The sequence below is a fragment of the Oxyura jamaicensis genome, chromosome Z, assembly GCF_011077185.1.
Source record: "Oxyura jamaicensis isolate SHBP4307 breed ruddy duck chromosome Z, BPBGC_Ojam_1.0, whole genome shotgun sequence".
In the NCBI taxonomy this organism is placed as follows: domain Eukaryota; kingdom Metazoa; phylum Chordata; class Aves; order Anseriformes; family Anatidae; genus Oxyura; species Oxyura jamaicensis.
In genome coordinates this window covers 51,094,246-51,100,904 of record NC_048926.1, presented here as the reverse complement: position 1 = coordinate 51,100,904, position 6,659 = coordinate 51,094,246, and the positions used below count along the sequence as shown (strand labels likewise).

Genomic DNA, 6,659 nt, shown 5'->3' with positions numbered 1-6,659 from the left:
ACACTTCTAATTTATGGAAAACACTATCTATATAACAAGAACCCTTATATGTCACTCCAAGTCAATGACTGAATGACTGTAGTTGGCACAAAGATGTAACCTGATAATTTATGGAGTGAAAAGCATTTAGTTCATAAATGCCCTTCCACTAGCGACAGCTATCTCTTGAAGAGTATGTAATTTACTCTATAGGAAAAGTTTGAAAACATTCAGGAAGACAAAGCTATTGTGCTGTCTGGAGTTTTGAGATGTTTAAATACATTTCATTATGAAGGAGTGGTATGGTAATCAATATTGCTTCAATATTATAGACAAAAACTCTTTCATTTGAACATACCAGGTTAATTAGGTATTAGCTTGTTTCCATTTCAGACTATACAGTATGAGCTAATCTTTAAAATCTTCCTTTTCTTTTTCTTCACTAAGTTCATCTGAGGGAAACGTAATTCAAAAGTTGAATGAGATACATATGAAATAAAAACCAAAACAATAAAACACACTTTTAGCTTTTTAATGTTTGAGGCAAAATTTAATTAAATTAAATGGCTTTTAATACTTATTTACTTTAACTACTTATTACTTCTACAATTGTTACTATCTGCTTCCAGAATACAATAAGTTGTCATTCGATCTTTAGAGATTTATTGCACCAGAAAAGAATGAAGAATTTTGTTGAAAATTCAAAATCTTGCTATGCATTTTTATCCTTTCTTAAAATTTGACTTGGAATCTTGATTTACACAAAATAGAAAATTATATTGGTTTAGTCAAAATGAAAAGCAGAGTTTTTCAATGAAATTAATATGCTTTTTAAACATAATTACTGATAGAGTGTTACAGTGAACTGACTCTAGTTTTATGTGTGAATGCATATTATTTTTATGTAAATCTAACGAGCTGCTATTAGCTTCTCATGACTTGATCTAAACCTTCATTGCAAACAGCAGTAAAATATCTGTTTACAGAAGAAGTAAACATAAACAAAAACATAAATAACAGGGCTCTGCTGTTTTCAAGGGAGCCTCAAAAATGAGCCAACATGAAAATTTGTCTCTGCTTTTCAACATCTTTACCAGGAGCCCTCAAGTTATCAAAGTATTAAGCATGAGGCAGCTTGCAGATCAGCAAAACTTAGAAGCTTTCCTTCCCTTGAAAAAATAGTGTTGTAGACTACAGCAAATGCACAGAGAGATGAAGAGCAATGATGATGTGCTGTTTCTGGTTGGGAACAGTACTGCCCAGCACAGTGTGCATTTGCTCAGCCTCGCCTGCATCGCTCTGTTACACAGGTGCTGTCTCCCAGGAAGAAATGCAGGGTTTCACTCTGATCAGTGGCTAAATGTGAACTCATCTGATATCATGATCTTGTGTTTTTCTTTTTAGAGTATTTTATTTGATGTCATAAATGGCAAGAAAAAGTAAAGTATTTTTTCCAATTTCTTTTGTTTGACATAGAATTTCTTTGTCTTGAATTTCCTCATACATACATATCTGAATTTTCAAGAGGAAAAAAAAAAAAAAAAAAAAAAAACAAACCTTCTCCCCCTCAAACCCAACCCTATTTATGGCCAAAATGGGATAGCATTAATAATTTTCTCTGCTGTAGGATGTGAAATTAGCTTTGGCATTAACATAGTCACCCTTGCAGGAAACCACAGGATGTAATTCTGTGCAGTTGCTCTGGAGAAGGAAATGTTGGGAACTCTGTATCTGATCTGCCAGTGGGGCAGGTCTCCAGCAAAGAGCTCTGCAGAGAGCCAGGTGCCACGAGGGGAGATGATGTTATCATATATGGCTCCAACAAGCTGCTGTATATTGCATGAAGGCCAGAGGGAGTGTCTAGTCTTTCTCTGGATACACTGCCTTTGGCAGAGAGTACTTGCAGGAAGATGCACATGCATGTTTCCTTCTGAAGGAGCAGTTACATGGTGCACAAAGTGATTTCACTGCAGACCTCTGGAATTGTTTGGCACTGAACCAATAAGGAATGATCGTGGTCTGTTCACCAGATTCCAGTGGACGAGTATTTTTTTGCATGTACATATGTAAAACAAAACAAAATAACAGCTACAACAACAAAACAAACAAACAAAAAAGTGGCGTCCCCAAAGAAATCCCGGGGGCAGCTGCTTTATAAAAACAGCTTTCTCTTTTTATCTGTGTCTCCAAAGGAGAATTGGCAGGAATATTGCTGTAGTTCATTGATTGTAAGACTTTTGGCTAAGTAAAATGCAAATTTGACATTTAAATCCTCACTAAACTACCCAAATAAACAGACATTTTTCCCAACAGTGTTAAGTAACCAGTGTTAACTAATAGATGTCAGTAGGGATAGCCAGTGGCTTAGTACATCTGAAATCAGGCCACAGTCTCTTGGTCTCTTGAAGCCTGAAGTTGATGAGCTAACTATTTATATCTTGTGTGAAAGTCAGGAAGATCTTCTGTGTAATAAGATTAAATAAATAAAAGTTGAAATTATAATTAGCCAGTAATTGCAAGCTTTGAATAAATTTTTCCTCTGCTTGGTCAAAGAAGATGCTAGCAAGAACATTTGGAATTCTGCAACCATAATTACACTTCTGCCTTTGAAAAGTTTGCTCATAGGAAGTAAGTCCATAATTTGAGGTGAGTGTAAACTGTGGGGAAATGTTCACTGACAGTGGGAAAATGTTCATTTTTGATGGTAAAACCTGAGTTGACTCAAGTCTAGCTATACATACAAGACTAAATGTTCTTTGGATCATAATGGGTATTTTATTTGCAACAGTTGAATTAAGACACGGTATTGAAAACTCCTGCTTCGAAAACCTAAATATAGCAGAGCATAAATATATGCCACTAGCAGAGAGACTGTTCTTCTGACAGATCAATTTTTCAAACCTCTATTGATCAGGAAAAACAGGCATTGAATGCATGGTTCCTCTCGTTCTGACACATTAGTACACAACCAGAAATTTGGAAGGGCAAGATAGTAGGAATATTCATCAGATATTCATCTGATTATCTGATATTCATCAGATAGTAGGAAAATCTCCAGTGATGACCTAAGCAGCTGCTAGTTTTCCTCCATTACACACATAAAGGGTTTCTGTTGTGTTTAACAAACTTGATTGATTAGGTAAAACAATGTCCATTTGCAGAATCATTGCTCCCAGATGGTGGCTGTTAGTGCGTACTTCATAAACCCCTTTCTTTCTCTTTTTATTCTTAATTTTCCCCGAAGATTTGTAACTAAGTTATAGAGTCATTCTGGGGAAGAATTTTGGTTGATTGGCTTTTGGCCCAAGTGAAAAATCACACAAGGTTTACCATTATCAGCTATAGTTTGCACTGTCCAATAGATTAAAATGATATCAATTTGGAATCATGGTAACATGAGATGAAGGGGTTCTTGAAGTAATAGTTCTTCATGTCACTTCCATTGCCAATGCAGGATTATTCCCTGCAGTACATATTTAATAAAGTGAAACCTAAGAAACTATTAGAAAGAGAGGATGTTAGTGGTCTAATCATCACAGTCAAAATATTTGGATTCCATCACTTGACATTCTTGGCAAGGTTATGTCAAGCTGTAACCTATCTTAGATATATAAACAGAATGGAATACATATTGAATATATGTTACATCTCCAGCTGGTGAAAATCCATTGAATTCACAATCTGGCCTTCTACCATTTTCAATATTTTTACATTGGCTCTCCAATATCGTGTGCTAGACTTATAAGTTAGTTGTGGTCTGCAAATAGCTTTGGTGGTAATGAAAAAAATAAAAATAAAAATCCATGTACCACAGGTATACAGCAGTTTCCTCCATTTCTTTGGCTGAAAATAGGGCTTGAGGTATGCTGTGAGTATGCTAATGAAAACTTTGAAAATATATTACTGCTACAGTCAGAGAACCTTTTTTGGAAAGAGAAAACCATGTCTGAGATGTAGCTAAAAACTGTTAATGTACAGTGATCATACTGCTTTTACAGTGGATATTAATTATACTTGGTGGAGAGGAATCCTTACTTCAAGTTATGAATAGTTAACCTACAGAAGTTCTGCTTCCCTGAGAAAAACAAATACACAGTTGCCAAGTGCACAGTCGCTTGGACTGGACAAAGTTCACTGCAATTGGGATGTTTTACCTTTAGGCCTCAAAAATTTGATTTCTTCAGGGAGAGTATTTTCAGTAATGGGAATAATCTGGAAGTGTTTAATTCAAGGCTTGTAATCGGGGATCAAAGCAATATACATCACTGGCTTATATTCACTGATCCTTTATTTTCCTCTGTCACATGCATGGCAAAAGCATATCTAGATATTAAGTGGCACCTGAGTTTGTTCCTTTATTCCCTCTTCTGTTTGTCATTCAGCAGTCTAAATACAGAATTGAACATGAGCACAGCAAGCATTAGTTCAGATTTAAGGACAATAAATAAATACATGTCTCAAGGAGGAAAGAAAGAAACGAGGCTGAAGCCACTTAGCTCTGTGTCACTAAGGAGTAGGTTAGATGATTAACACCCAGGTCTGAGTGCGCATTTCATTTTACTGATGGTACCACTATAGACCCAAGTAAAAGCCAAACTGTTTCTGTGCTAATTCATGAGAATTTTTAGCCCTTATTCAGCTACAATGAAAAGGCTCGTGTAGCTCTTTAGCATATGTTCCTGCTTACCTCAGAGTGAGAAGCGAGTATGGAGCAATTGCACTTAAAGGGAGTGGCTGAAGCACAGCAGTTGTTCCTGCTATAACGTAAGCGTGAGAAGAGCGCTCTGTTGAAAGCAAACTTTTGGGCCAGGATATAATCCCTTCCTTGTAGAGTGCCTTGCTGGCTGTTGACTGTCTCCCTGAGGAAGTTCCTTGGCACGCAATTGCTATAACACAAATTATCCGTAGTGGCTTGGGCTTGACTAGGGTAGATAGCATCCCTGAAAACTGCGCAGAGCTTTTTGCAACCTGTAGGTTTTGTGAGAGGAGGGATAAACTGGAGGAGAGCAGTAAAATCAGGCTGGATCTTCTTGTTTCTTCCTTTTTCTTATACAAAGCAGAAGAAGGTATTGTACGATTAGGCAAAAACATAGCCAGCTTCTTTCTGATATGACTTGTAGACCTTAATTTTCATAGGGAATTAGCCCCGAATTCCACATAATGTATACTTTAAGAATGTTTTTCAAGGATGCCACAGATCCTGTGTAAAACAAATGAATAAACAGTTGATAAGGGCATGGGCATGCATCTGGATCCTGGCCTATACCCAATTATCTCCTTCCTTCACAGCTGCAGCTCAGATTTCTAAGGAGCTTCTGCCCTAGCCCAGCCCTGGTATGGTGATGGTTTTAGCATGAAAATCACCATGGGGCTGCTAATAAGCTCCAGGCATTTCATGTCACTGTGTGGTACTGTTAGTGCAGCACCTTGGAGTCCTGATCCACTGAGCCCATGAATAGGTCAGCTTAGTGAGTGATATTTCTGCCACTGGGGCTGAGAAGGATTTAAAGATACTGGCTGTTATTGTCTGGTGACAGGACTCAGGGCCTGGGACAGAGGGAATGGTTCCACTGAGCTTGAAGGAGGAGCTTGTGCCAAGCTGACCAAGAAAGAAAAGTGAAAGAGGGAGTGCAGAAATCCATTTTTAGCAGTGATCTTACCACATTTTATAATGAGTGTCCTGGGTTTTCCTCTGAGTCATGGAGTAGTCAAAAGCTGCTTTATGCAGCGCGTGTCCTCAGCAGTCTCTGTGGAGCTTCTCTTGGCTTCAGACAGTTAAATCAAACCTCAGCACAGCATGTGTAGTGCATTCTTGTGGTCATCTCTGCATTCACGTATTGCCACAAATATTTAACAGAGGTGCCAGCTGTCTACTGGAAGGTGCTGCAACTGTGCATATCCACCTGCTGGGATTTAGAGAGGGCAACGATGAGCATCAGCCTGTTACAGACACCAGTCACCAGAGCACAGCTCCAGTTTTCCACCTCCTAACTGTTTTCTCTGCAAAGATGGAACAATTTGTTTCAGCATTGTTCTCTTTGGCTTACAGTCAATAATGGTTTAAAGCTACAGTATGTTTCTTCTTTTATTACTTTTTCTTACGAGAATATGAGTGGTTTAATATTTAAATACATAAAAAATGGGAGAGCCAAAATAAAAATAAATAAATAAATAAATAAAAAATGAGTGATAGTTCTTTTGTTAATGAACATATTTGTGCTTATTTACATCTATGGATAGGCAAGTTGCTGATCTCTAATTGGCCATGTTGCTAAAATAAGCACTCAGAGTTCTTCTCAGCAGTGGTAAACGAATAATAATGTTCAAAACTGAAGCTGATTGCTCTTTAAATAGGCACAAGTGGCCTGTGTGCTGTGTAGCAGCTGTCTGGGTTGCAGGCTTGTTTTCAACTTATAACAGAAGGGGGTAAGTGGTCTGCTGCATTCAGGGAATCCTGACCCTGGAAATAGGACGACATTTTCACATGAAACATGAAAAGCCATATGCAGCACTCACTGAAGGGTGTTTCTTCAGCTTTCACGTGTGTCACGCCTTGGAAGAGAATTAACTAGTTAAACATGACCAGAACATAATCGCTTTCAAAATTCCCTCTGTTTTCATTCCTCTTCATACTGTGGCCTTCAAAAAAGTGTTTTGGTTTTGGGTCTGTCTTTGGTGAG

At 37.8% G+C, this 6,659-nt stretch overlaps 1 long non-coding RNA gene across 1 annotated transcript in view; it reads right to left on the bottom strand.

Moving 5' to 3' along the window:
* LOC118156671 overlaps window positions 1-5,957 on the bottom strand; it is a 14,118-nt gene extending 8,161 nt beyond the window's left edge. The window contains exon 1 of the long non-coding RNA XR_004746372.1: window positions 5,640-5,957. This is a non-coding gene — a long non-coding RNA (uncharacterized LOC118156671). The remainder of the gene's footprint in view (window positions 1-5,639) is intronic.
* Between the last annotated feature and the right edge of the window lie 702 nt (window positions 5,958-6,659).